Source organism: Podarcis melisellensis (genome assembly GCF_964234715.1).
Source record: "Podarcis melisellensis genome assembly, chromosome: 1".
Taxonomy (NCBI): domain Eukaryota; kingdom Metazoa; phylum Chordata; class Lepidosauria; order Squamata; family Lacertidae; genus Podarcis; species Podarcis melisellensis.
In genome coordinates, this window is record NC_138528.1 from 104,389,929 (window position 1) to 104,405,027 (window position 15,099).

General features: G+C 42.4%; 1 long non-coding RNA gene across 1 annotated transcript in view; it reads left to right on the plus strand.

The window, feature by feature from the left end:
- Positions 1-15,099, plus strand: part of LOC309380376 — a 55,333-nt gene that overhangs the window by 36,274 nt on the left and 3,960 nt on the right. The window contains exon 3 of the long non-coding RNA XR_014172893.1: positions 14,189-14,306. This is a non-coding gene — a long non-coding RNA (uncharacterized lncRNA). The remainder of the gene's footprint in view (positions 1-14,188; positions 14,307-15,099) is intronic.

The following is a 15,099-nucleotide window of genomic DNA, read 5'->3' on the forward strand; positions in this document are numbered from 1 at the left end:
TATGATATCCCCCTCAACATAAGCTTGAAGGATGACATCTGCATTACCCACAACTACTGTGAAACATGTGGTTTTATTGCATGAAGAACCATTATCTGTGGAAGTCCCCTGAAATGTTGAGAAACCGGGGTTGGCACAACCCTTTAAAAAATAACTTCAACTTAATCTGATTTCTTAGCTCATTTAAATCATCTTTAACCAAAACTCGGTGCTTTTTTGCTTCTTGTTCCTCACTCTTCTTTGGTTTCCTGTATATACATTTGCAAGAGAAAGATGGGTTTCATTTGCTATCTTGTTTCCTGTAAAGGGTGAATAATGTCTGGCCTTCAGGATGAGTGTGGTCAGACACCCTTCAGAATACTCTTTTGCAGTAGTGCACCTGCATATTCTTTGAGCAGTGCTTTGGGGCTGGTGAGATAACATTTGCACAGAGAACTTCCAACTAATTTCAACACTTTTATCAGTGTAACATTTCTTCTGAATCATAGTTTTCAGGAGAAACTATCTCTTTGTCAGTTGCATCATGTCACTAAACTTGATCTAGGAACAACAGCAAGATAACTGTGCAAAGACAATTGAGAAGGGAAGGAGCCTGGCTGCAGATGGGAGGCACATTCATTCTGTGTCCAAAGTTGCCATTATTTCTTTACCTCCCATAAACCAAGGCCCTCAAAATGTCCCTATTTTCCAGGGACGTCTCTGATTTAGAGAAACAGTCCCGGTTTCTGTTTTGATCCCAAAATGTCCTGCTTTTCTTTAGGATGTTCCTATTTTCATTGAAGAACTGTAGGAGGGTATGGAGTTATCCAACCCCCAAGCCGTCTGAAGGCAATCCTGTATAGGGAGTTCTGTTATGTTTTTATATATGAGTAGGGAGTTCTGTTATGTTTTTTTATATGTTGGAAGCTGCCCAGAGTGGTTGGAGCAACCCAGTCAGATGGGTGGGGTATAAATAGTAAAATTACCCTTATGTAATGGGTCGTCCCTATTTTCATCAGAGAAATGTTGGAGGGTATGTAAACCAGTCAATGGAAGTGATGAAGCTAACTAGATCAAATGGTTTTGCTAACCACCCCTCCTTTTTTTTAAACGGGCTCCACCATGGCTCCGCTTGCTTTATTTGCATTTTTAAAGTAAAATTGTTAAAACTACTCCACAGACATGGAGCGGGAAGGGGAGAAGAGACGTGTAGCTTGTCCACTGCTTATATCATGGGCACTCTTCAGTAGGTGCTCAGTGCTCATAGATTGCCATGGTAGTGGACATCACCCTAGTGGAAACAAAAGGCCTTCCTCCAAACACCATTCTTTTGAATTGTTTGAAATCACGGGCCAACCATTCACGTCTGCCTGGAAAAATGATACAGCAGCTGTTGGCCAAGGTATCTACACTCATTTTTATCTGTTTTCCCTTTCAACTCTGATCTTAATGCAGGTTGCAAAGCCTGCTTCGCCAGAAACGAGACTGCAACAAAAGAAACGAATGTGCACACCATAATCAATGGCATTTCTATCTTGCCACTTTGGGCTCTCTTAAAGACTATAGCCTATCTTCATTTATTTATTGAATTTGTAGACTGGCCTTCATCCGTAGATCTTGGGGTTGTCTTCTACCTCCAGCGGTTTGGTTTCTGGTACAAGAATCACAGCCCAGCAGGAAAAGGTGGGAGGCAAGAATTGCAGTAAAGCAAACCCCATCCCAAGCTGGGTCATTTCAGGAACACCAGGGAAGTTTAGCTTCCTTGTAGAGCTTTCTATCTGCTCAGCTGCATTGCACACATTTGTTTTTCCTTGCCAGCGCACGTCTTCATTCTCCACCACCACCACAGGCCTAACAAGCCAAGGATGCTCAACTCTCACACATCCACCTCACTCTCCATCAATTCCCCTCTCTTTTGTTCTGTTTCCTATCCCCCTGCCTTGATTCCATTCTCTTTTATTTTTCTTCCATCCCACTATGTTATTTATAGCTCAGGGCTAAGGACATGTCTCGCAGCCTGGCAAATCAATCACTGTAGCAAAGCAGAGATCAATGAACAGATGGAACTGGCTTGAAAGCTACCTGGCTGTTTGCAGTTGGAAAGAGGCTATAAGTAAGCTGCAAGCAACCTTTTTGATTATTTATTTAAAAGGTGGTGGGGAAATCCAGTTCCATGTAAGCTCTAACTTTCACCCCAACCCTACCCCACTTTATCTGAGGGCTGCCTTTCAAAAACAAATTTAGTCAGTCTCTCTCTCTCTCTTAATAGAAATTAATCAGGCAGTTTCTCAGAAGCGTTCCATTTATTAGGAGTAGTTTGAACCACTCTCTATTACCCCTATTACTAGGTGCATGTGATCATAGTTGGGGGGAGAAACACAGCAGTTATTGTAGGATAAAAGTGAACCATCTGCTTGTCACTCTTGTTTTCTGCTGAACACAAACTAGGTGGTTCCTCTAGGAATAGCATCATCTCATCACTTGCTTAAGTGATATGACTAATGTCTCCAGTGACACTCTTCCTCTTTTCTTCCTTTATTATGCATTGCTTTGTTGTGTGTTGCAGAAAACAATAAACATGCATCCCTATGTCTTAAATATTATATGGGCCTCCCGCCTTTTTTCTTTTCTTCTGGAAACAAAACAAAACAGGAGAAAGCTACACTTAAGAGGCACCACTAGCAAATAAATCTGCTTGCAAAGTCAAAAAGTTCTGGAGATAATAATTCTGCTTTAACACAACTAAGTTTTTTAAAAAGTTAACCAAATGTTAATGAATTGATTTAGTTACTTATTAACTGCATTTATATAGCTGCTGCATGAGAGGAGTTTTCAAAAGGCAGAAAAACCAACAATTCATTAACAATGCAATTTAGAACACCAAAAGCTTATCACAAATTAATCAAAAACTAAAACAAAATTTAAAACTGAAAGAAGCTGGGAAGAAACGATATTCTAGACAACTCTCAGGTGGCTTACAATGTTACTGGAGTAACTGCAGAGCTCCCATACCACTAAGATAGCCTCCCCAGTCTGCTACCCTGCCACATGTTGTTGGACTACAACTCCCATCATTCCTGGCTGCTGGCCTTGCTGGTTGGGGTTGATGGGAGTTGTAGTCCATCAGCAGCTGTAGGGCACCATGTTTGGGAAGGTCGCACTAAGGCAGGCATCCCCAAACTCGGCCCCCCAGATGTTTTGGGACTACAACTCCCATCATCCCTAGCTAACAGGACCAGTGGTCAGGGATGATGGGAACTGTAGTCCCAAAACATCTGGAGGGTCGGGTTTGGGGGTGCCTGCACTAAGGAAATGCCTTAAAGCAAACTTGGAAGCAATATTCATTTGGACATGGATGTTCCATTTAGCTGTCATGGCAAATAGCAATTGATGGACCTGCCCTGCATGAGTATCACTAATAGACTTTTTTAAAAGAGAAAAGAAAAGGCATTTCAGCTATAGTCCATCATCAGATCATGCAGTAGTGAAGCATGTTGGTTTACTTCCTTTTTTGCTGATGGAGTTAATCAATTTTACCAGATGACTTCAAATTCTGAGTTTGTTTATTTTGTAACATTTTAATGGCTCTTCTGCTGTTAAAAGGGGGGCACTCAGGGTACTCAAAGTGATGTACAAATCTATTTAGAAGAAGAAGAAGCCCCCCAAAATAAAGACAGTAAAAATGGCAAAAGAATACATTCCATTTTGAAAAGAATTGTTAAAGTGTTCAGCACATGAACTCTCCTGGCAGGGTGACCTGCTTGCAAAGATGTTGTTGGACTCCCATCAGCCCTAACTAGCATGACCAATGGTCAAGGATGATGGGAGTTGTAATCTAACAACCTATAGTGAGCCACATGTGAGCTACCCCTACAACAGAGCAGAAATAGTGTATACACTGAGGGAAAGAGAGTGGAAAGTCTCCATATTTGCTGGACAGGGGGTCAAAGCTTATTAAACTGTTTATTAAACCATGGCTTAGCATTATGTGAGAGCCGGGCCACTATGTGATGTTAGAAGCGTTGAGTTTTCTTGAACCCCATCACTCTGAACTTGTTTGCACTGGATCTCACATGCTATTCTACTGCCCACTCATTCAGTTTGGAGAGGTCCCTTTTTAAAAAGTTCTACACACGCTCCCTGAAATGTCATCATACTGAGTAATTTGGTGTCATCTGCAGTCATGACTCTTTGTGAGCTCATGTGATAAAGCTGACTGCCCCACGTGTGTGTGTGTGTGTGTGTGTGTGTGTGTGTGTGTGTGTGCTTGACTGGTTCACCAAAAAGGGAAGGGGTAGGGTGCACTCTGGTGCACTTACAGTCCATTATTTTAACCCTTGACGTATTCCCCAAAGCTATTGCACAGGTGAACCATGATGCTGTTTGCACATCACACTCTGTTTCTTCTTTGGTGCCACCATTTGATGGCAACCAGTGGTGTGCAAGCCAGCCAAGAAAGCCACTCAGTTGCTAGTCATCAGTGCCAGCCAAGCAGGTCAGCCCATTTCAAAAGTCTCTGACTCCAGCTTGTCATAATAAATTAAAACACCCTTGAAGCCACAACTCATTCTTGGAGACATTTGGTTGCATCCAATGTTGTGCAAGCAACATCCCACTCATGCAATGGGATTTCCCCTTCCTCTTATCTCCTCATGCACTCACAGAAACTGCTCCAGAGGGTCTTCCAACCCATATTTTGATGGGACTGGGGAGGGGAGAGACACTGCAAGGAAGAGGAGAGGAGGGGGAAGTTCCATTGCAAAAGCAAATGTTTGCTGCACAGGGAGGTGTGCTTCTATGAAATCTGTAGCATTTATTGATTTACTGATTTTATTTTATTTTTAAAGTAAATATGACTTGCGTATTTGTGAACTCATAGTGTACACCAGCTGCTGAATTTGATTTTTATAGTTTGGAAATAGCAGCAGCAAAGGGGTTTACTAGTGCAAATAGTTTCCCATTTAAAACAGTCAATGTAAAATTAATGGCTTCTATCTAAAGAGTCCACATTGCAATTATGTTTCCCTTGTGCAAGCATGCAGTGGGAAAGTGCTGGCCTCACCCTTCCCCTTTACAGTCCCTGGTGCCTCTCAGCACATGCTTTGGAGATTCCCTATGGTTGTCTGCTTTCAGGGGATATGGGGACTGGCAAATGGGCAAAACTGGTGACAGCACTTGTGCTGTGGGAGAATTGGATACAATCCGCTGTACACAAAAGACAAGCCTGTTTTGTGTATCCAGCTTAAAGTATATCGAACAAACTTCCCATGCAACAATGGTTCTTTATTGTTGTGTTATTAGAGCTGCAGGCTTTCACTGGTCAATTAACCAGCTAAAGTAGCAGTGGGGAACCTTTGGCTTGCAAGACTACAACTCCCATCAGCCCCAGCCAGTGTGGCTAATGATTAGAGATTATGGAAGCTGTACAACAGCATCTGAAAGGCCAAAAATTAAAGCTTTGGTTTATTAACCAGTTTGGGACACTTTTAATTGCTGGGGTAGAGAGTTAAAGGTACGTTTGCATATTTTGGAAGGTGTTTTGGCTCTGGTATGGAAATATGCTAAGGAATGACAAAGACTCAAAGAGTTCTGACTTGTCTTTGTTCAATTGCGAGTTGCAACACAATTCAGTACCTTAAAAAGGCACTAAACTGAAGTGTGGGAATATGCATGTTTATTTAAATTAGTTAAGCAATTCAGCAAATGATTGTTTAATTGGTTGATAAAGTATAAATTATTCCTTCAGTGACCCACCTTACAGAGTATAAGTCCAGAAACATTTTTCAAGGTGGAGTCCTAAAGGGTAAAAGTCACAGTTGTATTAATCTAAAGACATGCATCAAACAGAAAGCATGATCTAGTTTTCTATCTCATAAGTTGGCTCTTGAAACTGCACTCTGACTCAGAAGTTAATACCTATATGAGTAATAGTTAAAGTGCATTCTCTTAATTTTTCTTGCATGCCACTCAATTATGTGATAGTAATTTGTTAACTCCTCTTACATCTACTTTCCCAATCTGGTTTGCAGATTTTAGTAACAAAGTTATTCCTTGCCTTCGTTCCCTTTCTAATGGAATTGTAACACAACTACCGGTACCTCTCATGAGGAAAACAAGTGTGTGTGTGTGTGTGTGTGTGTGTGTGTGTGTTTTAAAGCACTTTGCATAACAAAAGCCCAGTGCTTTTTAAGTGCCATGATATGCCAGGCATGTCAACACAGATAGTACGATTGCTGTTTTAAAAAAAACCCCAGAAAAGTTAAATAAAGGCCACTTCACAACATCAGCTCTTGCCAAATGTCATAGGTAAACCTCAAGGTCACACTTCTGCGATTTTGCTCAAGCCTGTTCTTGACACTGTATCTTATTTACACCTTTAGAGGGTGGAAATTTAGGCAGTTGCACTGTTCACACTTTTAAGTGACATTCTGAACAGTCTTCACTTCTCTCTGTTGTAGGAAGCTCAGGGTGGGGTTGCGCCATTTTACCTTCACCACAACAGTGTGGTGGACCATAAATGGAGCCAAGAAGGACCAACTGCCATTGGTTCTCCTTCAGACTGGTCTCCTGAGGATAAAATGGCATAGCCCAGGGCTGCCCAGCATTTTGCGCCCTCCACAGTGTAGTAAACTGCAACTCCTGCCATCTCTAAGCAACCTGGCCCAATGACCAAGGATGATGGGAGTTGCAGTTGACAACATCTGGAGGGCACCCTGTTGGGTACCCCCGACAGACCACACTCTGAGCTTCTTAAAATGGAGATAAGAAATGGAAGAAGCAGCATTGAGAGTGTCAACATCACCATGAGTATTTCCCATTTCTAATTCAGGGATGAGGCACTTGTGGCCCTCCAGATATTGGACTACAACTCCTGTCAGCTAGCGATTAGGGGTAATGGGAGCTGTAGTTCAACAGCATTTGGAAAGCCACAGGATCTTCAACCCTGTTCTAGCTGAAGGTGCCAAATATCCTCTTCTCTTTTTTCTAGCTGTGAAACTCTTTCCTGCTTCTGTGAAACAAATAAAGCAACGGTGACCCTGCAACATATCAGTTCTACTAAGCAGGAGGCTACAATATCATTTAAGTGTCTTTACATTAAGCACCTTTAATTAGCTTTCTGATTGGGCACGCATTGTGGTTTGTTCTCTTCGGCTTTTGAAAACAAACCTTGTTTCTCAATAATCTGTGCAACTGTTACTCAATGTGTACCTCTCTTCATACTGAAGCCTGCAGAGAAGCCACAATAAACTTGCAACACAGACGTAACATCATGCACCAGAATGACTCCGCTGAGTCGATGACTTAGTGACTCAGCAATGAAAGTTCACTGCAGGACAAATGGGTAGGGACCATAATGAAATATAGTAGAATGGATGGATCTGTGGCACTTGCAGCCAGGGGGGGTGGGGAATGGATAATCGCAACCCAGAAAGAGGATGGATTCCCTAGGAAATTCTTGTGTGTTGTGGTGGTTATAGTGTTGGTAAAAAGCTAAAGGATCCCTGGATGGTTAAGTCCAGTCAAAGGCGGCTATGGGGTTGGGTCGCTCATCTCGCTTTCAGGCCTAGGGAGCTGGCGTTTGTCCACAGACAGCTTTTCGGGTCATGTGGCCAGCATGACTAAACCACTTCTGACAGTGTTGGACTAGGACAGGTATGGCCAAACTTGGCCCTCTAGATGTTTTGTGACTACAATTCCCATCATCCCTCACCACTGGTCCTGTTAGGGATGATGGGAGTTGTAGTCCCAAAACATCTGGAGGGCCAAGTTTGGTCATGCCTGGACTAGGACATGAGATACCAAGGTTCAGAAACCTTAGCTGTGTGCACTATGTACCCTGAAAGCACATTGTTTCCCTCAAAGAATTCTGGGGAATGTAGTTCACCTCTCATAGTTACAATTCCAAGCAACCTTTAAATGGAATACAGTGCTCAGAATTATTTGAGAGGAAAGAATGTGCTTCGAATGTGCTTTAAAAGTATAGTGTGTACAAGCTCTACTCAGCCATAAAGCTTGATGGGTGATTTTAGGTTACTCCCCCCCTCACTAGGTGTTGTAAAGATAAAATTGAGAGGGGTAAACCATGTATAGCACCTTGAACTCCTTGGAGGAAAGCTGGAAAACAAATGTTAATGATGGTGCCGCCACTAAACTCATCTGGGAATATCCATCTGTGCATGAATATGACACCTTGTTTAATAAAGATTAAAAGCCAGACTCTCCCAAACTGTTAATCAACCCCTCCTCACAGTAGACCTTCCATTCAACTAATTAAACTAAATGTTTTAAAGAGGTTTCTATTGTTTTTATTGTTTTGTTAGTTGCTACCATGGGCAACGGCCATACTACCCTGAACATTCCCAATCTCATCTGATTTCGGAAGCTAAGCAGGGTCAGGCCTGGTTAGTACTTGGATGGGAGACTGCCTGGGAATACAGGGTGCTGTAGGCTTGAGAGCCAGTGTGGTGTAGTGGTTAAGAGCGGTAGTCTCATAATCTTGGGAACCGGGTTCGTGTCTCCGCTCCTCCACATGCAGCTGCTGGGTGACCTTGGACTAGTCACACTTCTCTGAAGTCTCTCAGCCTCACTCACCTCAGAGTGTTTGTTGTGGGGGAGGAAGGGAAAGGAGATTGTTAGTCGCTTTGAGACTCCTTAAGGGGAGTGAAAGGAGGGATATCAAGTCCAAACTCTCCTTTGGGAGGAAGGGAGATTTAACAGGCAGTTTCAGGTGCATTGATACTGCGATTTTATTGGATTTGGCTTGTATTTTTGTTTTGATGCGGCTGCTTAATGATGATGTGCTAAAAGAGGATAAGATTGTAGAGAAGCTGAAAGAATTCTTTGAATCAGTCTTGACAATAGAAGATACAGGGCAGATCCCAGTGACTGAACTAACTGCTGAAGGGAATCTGAAGAACTGAGGCAGATAGTGGTGATGAGAGATGAAGTTCTGCATCTAATAAGAACTCACAAATTGTCGGGTCCAGGTGGCATCCACCTGAAAGTAGGAATATGTAACTTGTCCCTCAGACTGATGACTGGAAGTTAGTGAATGTAAAACCAATTTTTAAACAGAGACCCTGGAAATTACAGGCCAGTTAGCTTATCACCTATCCCAGGAAAACTGGTGAAAGGTATTGTTAAAGACTATGCTTTTGAAATATGGTACTGGATGAGACTCTTGAGAGTCCCATGGACTGCAAGAAGATCAAACCTCTCCATTCTTAAGGAAATCAGCCCTGAGTGCTCACTGGAAGGACAGATCCTGAAGCCAAGGCTCCAATATTTTGGCCACCTCATGAGAAGAGAAGACTCCCTGGAAAAGACCCTGATGTTGGGAAAGATTGAGGGCACAAGAAGAAGGGGACGACAGAGGATGAGATGGTGGGACAGTGTTCTTGAAGCTACAAACATGAATTTGACCAAACTGCAGGAGGCAGTGGAAGACAGGAGTGCCTGGCGTGCTCTGGTCCATGGGGTCACGAAGAGTCGGACACGACTAAACGACTAAACAACAACAACAAATGTTAAACAACCTTGCTGAAGTAAGCTAGTATTGCTTCTTTGAGAGTAAGTCATGTGTCACAATCCTATTAGATACCGGTAGGTGTTGGTCTGCCGTAGTCAAAACAAAATTAAAAAATTCCTTCCAGTAGCACCTTAGAGACCAAAGAGAATAAAGTTTGTTATTGGTATTTAGAGAATAAAGTTTGTTATTAGTATGAGCTTTCATGTCCATGTATCTGAAGAAGTGTGCATGCACACGAAAACTCATACCAATAACAAACTTAGTTGGGCTCTAAGGTGCTACTGGAAGGATTTTTTTTAATCCTATTAGAGTTCTCTGACAGTGTCAACAAGCTTCTAGATATAGGTGATCCAGTTGACATAGCATATTTGGACTTTTAAAAAGCTTTTGACAAGTTACCTCACCAGAGACTCCTGAGTTAGCTTAGCAGTCATGAAATAAGAGAAGTCCTCTTGCAGATCAGGAAATGGTTAAATAGCAGGAAGCAGTGAGTAGAAACAAACAATCCTCTGAGTGGAGAAAGTGTTAGGGGTGGGCAATGAGGTGACCAGGTTTGCTGCCTATACTAAATTGTTTAGGGTTGTTAAAACAAAAAGAGATTATGAAGAGCTTCCAAAGAACCTGTTAAAAAAGGAGTGGGTGGACAGTAAAATGGCAAATGAAATTCATTGTAAACAAGTGTAAAATGAGGCATGTGGGCACAAAAATATTAGTTTCACACTGTTCAGACCCCTCAGAACCATCAGTTCAGACCCTGTGTGAATTTACGTAAGCATGATGAAGATGTCAACGCAGTGTGTGGCAGGCAAATTCCATATTAGAGATCATTGGGAAAGGAAAGATGAATGAAGCTATTCAGTGTGTGGGAAGGGGGATTTCTATGTTGATGGACTAATGCTGGAAAAGGGCAGAGGACTGAGGGTTTTCTTGAGAGAATGGACCTTTGCATAACTTTCCCAGATGAACTAGGTGAGCAGAAACCAGAATAAATTATTATTATTATTATTATTATTATTATTATTATTATTATTATTATTATTATTAATTTATAGCCCGCCCATCTGGCTCGATTTCCCCAGCCACTCTGGGCAGATTCCAACAAAATGTTAAAATACAGTAGTCCATCAAACATTAAAAGCTTCCCTAAACAGGGCTGCCTTCAGATGTCTTCTAAAAGTCAGATACAGTGGTACCTCGGGTTAAGTACTTAATTCGTTCCGGAGGTCCATTCTTAACCTGAAACTGTTCTTAACCTGAGGTACCACTTTAGCTAATGGGGCCTCCCGCTGCCGCCGTGCAATTTCTGTTCTCATACTGAAGCAAAGTTCTTAACCCGAGGTACTATTTCTGGGTTAGCGGAGTCTGTAACCTGAAGCGTCTGTAACCCGAGGTACCACTGTAGTTGTTTATTTTATTGACATCTGATGGGAGGGCGTTCCATAGGTGGGTGCCACCACCGAGAAAGCCCTCTGCCTGGTTCCCTGTAACTTGGTTTCTCACAGTGAGGGAACCGCCAGAAGGCCCTCGGCGCTGGACCTCAGTGTCTGGGTAGAACGATAGGGATGAAGACGCTTCTTCAGGTGTACTGGATCAAGGCTGTTTAGGGCTTTAAAGGTCATCATGAAAAATTTGAATTGTGCTCAGAAACGTACTGGGAGCCAATGTAGGTCTTTCAAGACTGGAGTTATGTGGTCTCGGCGGCTGCTCCCAGTCACCAGTCTAGCTGCCGCATTCTGGATTAGTTGTAGTTTCCGGGTCACCTTCAAAGGTAGCCCCAAGTAGAGTGCACTGAAGTAGTCCAAGTGAGAGATAACTAGAGCAGAAAGGTGTGTATCCCCTGCCCTCTAGTCTGGAGGTGATGTCATTAAGATATTTGTTTCTAAAGATCTAGTTACCATGTCCATTTTCTTCAAAGATAGATACTGTAAGAGTAAATACCTGAGTTTTATGTTGTGTGCTCCCCGCCCCCATACACATGAAGGGTGGGATGGGTGAGAAATAATCAATCAATCAATCAATCAATCAGTTCTGAGTTGCACCATAATTGTCCAGCCTTAGGTGGCTGTGCTGGTCCTTCCCCAACTGTCGACAGTGGCTCCACACCACCTGTGAGGTGACAAAAGGACATGGGGAGGCTGAGGGGAAGAGGCCCTCCCACTTTGACATCACTGGGCAGGGGGCTCTGTGTAGGTCTCCGGTTTGGGCCCTGAAATCTTAGGGTGTGGAGTGCTCCTGACCTGGCAACACTGCTGATAAGGAACTGCTAAGGATGGAGGAATTTTTCATCCATCCGCTGTCTAGAACCAGGGCTGATAATTTCAAAATTCCTTCGCACCTTTGCTCTCCTTAAGATTCTCGTACAGTGGTACCTCGGGTTACATACGCTTCAGGTTACAGACTCCGCTAACCCAGAAATAGTGCTTCAGGTTAAGAACTTTGCTTCAGGATGAGAACAGAAATTGTACTCTGGCGGCACAGCAGCAGCAGGAGGCCCCATTAGCTAAAGTGGTGCTTCAGGTTAAGAACAGTTTCGGGTTAAGAATGGACCTCCGGAACGAATTAAGTACTTAACCCAAGGTGCCACAGTATTTGCTTTTCACGTTGTTGTTATTTGATACATGGTGGTAAACTAGCTAGCTAGCTAGCTAAATAAAATCACCCCCTGGCATCACTGAACAATGAAAACAATTATGCATTGTTTTATTTTATTTTTTTTAAAAAAATCTAAAGCATAGAATGTTTCATTCAGAATTAACCCAGTATTCAAGAGTACACACTCATAAAAAACCCCTTCAAGATCCAGCAGGTGGCGCACTGCTCTCACCAGAAGAAAAGCTGCTGTTTGCTCTCCATGCCCATTTATAATTGCATTTGAGACAGACAGACACAGAGAGGGAATGCGCACAAAGTAGAGCTCTGGTGCTATGAGGCCTATCCTGGGACTCTCAGCTTTATTTATTCTCTTCAGAATAAATAGTTTACTCTGCTTAGGAAAGCATCTCAGTATGTACAGTGGTGCCCGCAAGACGAAATTAATTCGTTCCGCAATTTTTGTCGTCTAGCGAATTTTTCGTCTTGCGAAGCACGAAATCCCATAGGAATGCATTGAAAATCAATTAATGCGTTCCTATGGTCAAAAAAGGTCTAAACAAAGCCAAATTTGGTACAACAACAGTTTATTAACTGCTCTTTAAAGTCACACATACTGTAAAGAGCAGTTCAAAAACTGAAGGGAAAATAAATTAACTTTATAAACAAAACATGTCTTTGTTTTTAGACGTCGCGAGAGGTTTTCGTCTGGCGAAGCAAGCCCATAGGGGAAATTCGTCTTGCGAGGCAAATCGAAAACGGAAAAACCTTTCGTCTAGCGAGTTTTTTGTCTTGCGAGGCATTCGTCTTGCGAGGTACCACTGTATATAAACTGGCAGATGTACGAAACGTTTTAAACAGCTGCAAATTCTAGTTGACCTTACAGGTGATAAATTGTCTGTTTGAGCCTATGCTGTGGTTAAGTGACGTGATGGTAAATTTTACTTTGTAATCATGTGTCTCTAATGCAATTTCTAAATGCTGCTGTTGAAGTGGTGCAAATGTGCTTTAATATTTATGGTGTGGCTGTAGCCTTGGTTCTGGCTATCTTGGGAGAAGGAAGCTGTGTGAAGAAGACAGAGCATATTGGGCCAGAACACATGGAAAGGAGAGAGAGAGACCCGTTCGTCGTTTCTTACCCCACTCCCCCTAATTAATGGGTGATAGAAGGGAGAGGCAATAGTTAAAATAAGAAAGCTTCCACCTACATGTCAGCCACAGCAAAGGTTTCTATCCTCACCTGCATGACAGGCAGATAACACACTACAGAGTGCCTTATCTAGGCGCTAATCCAAGACGTTTCTCCTAAATGTTTAGGCATTCATTGAAATCTCCACCCACTGATTCTAACACAACAGAGAGGAAGTCCACTCCATTCTTCTGTGTTGACAGCTCTTGGTGGTGGCTGGTGACTAGTGGGGCAGAAAGCTAGTAGACTAACAGTAGGCAGAGGCAGAGCCAATGAAGGCAGGCAGGCAGGTAGGGAAAGGGATCTAACTGAAGGCAGACTGTGGTTGTGGGGCAGTGTCCCATTTGTCTTAATGGACCAGCCTCCGCTGGCAGATAGTTGTCTCCTCCTTAACCTTGTCTTCCCCACCCCAGGCTAAATATATTTAGCTCTTTCATCTTCTCCTCTGAGGATTTGGTCCCTTCCTTCCTTCCTTCCTTCCTTCCTTCCTTCCTTCCTTCCTTCCTTCCTTCCTTCCTTCCTTCCTTCCTTCTTTTGCATTTTCCAAAACAGGAACACAAAGCATAGTTAACCCCCCCATCCCCCTGTCCCACTTAGAACTTCATACCAAATACAGCATGCATACATATACCATATGACTTCCCTTCCACCCTTTTCCTGGTTCCTTTGCTTTTCTACTACAGGGGTCAGCAAACTTTTTTAGCAGGGGGCCGGACTATATTTTGAGAAAATAAATAAAAATGAACAAATTCCTATGCCCCACAAATAACCCAGAGATGCAGTTTAAATAAAAGGACACATTCTACTCACGGGCCGGATTGAGAAGGTGATTGGGCCGGATCCGGCCCCTGGGTGTTAGTTTGCCTACTCCATGTAATCCACATCTTTTTAATCTTTTTTAGGATCTGGTTTCTAGACCGCTCACTATCCCGTGACCATGCTCCAGTCAACATCCCTCTTAAAATTTGGTGTCCAAATAGACATGGTGCTACAGATGCAGCATGACCAGCACAAAATAAGGTAAGAAATTTTATTTCTCCTATTCTACAAACAATATGCAGAGATTTCTAGGCTTTAAAAAGCACCTAAGATTAGGACTTGGGGTGGGGGTGGGGGGGAGAGGTGTCAGTGTTTTGTTTTTACTAAAAAAATAAAAAAATACCCCAAGGTCGAATGAGATATATATGACTTTAGGAAGACATAGCAGCAGAACAGAGTACATTTCGTAGGCATCGTGTTTTTATTCTTTAAAAGAGGTTATGCTTCACAGAAACAATGGCAAAGAAGGATTAATATAGTAAAATTGCCACTTTACAAAAATACACTTTCAGAAAAATGTAGGTATTCAAAAATACAACATTCAAAACTCATTATTTACAACCAGAGGCAGCAGCAGTATTGAGCAATAAAAAAAATAAATATTTTACTTGTTACAGTATACACTAAGGTTAGACCAGGTACAAGTTTGAAGACTGACATCATCACTCAGTTCCATAACTATGTTTGAAGCTAGTCTCTTAATGAACATGAAAACATTCCTATTTCTATTTAAAAAAACACAGCTTTTATGGAAACTTGCAGGTTTGAAACGCTACATATTCCCCACTCTGGAATGGCGCTATGCCCAACCATTAAGCATCTCCGAACTCTAAGAGTTGTGCTTTCTTCTGATATAGGCATCTTACCCAATACATTCAGGATCCTTCAAATTCAATTTATTGCACTTCTGTCACATTCCATCAACAAAAAATAATAATACTCCTTTACTGGCAGAGCCATAAATTTGTGGCGCCTGCTAGCACAGAATATATGT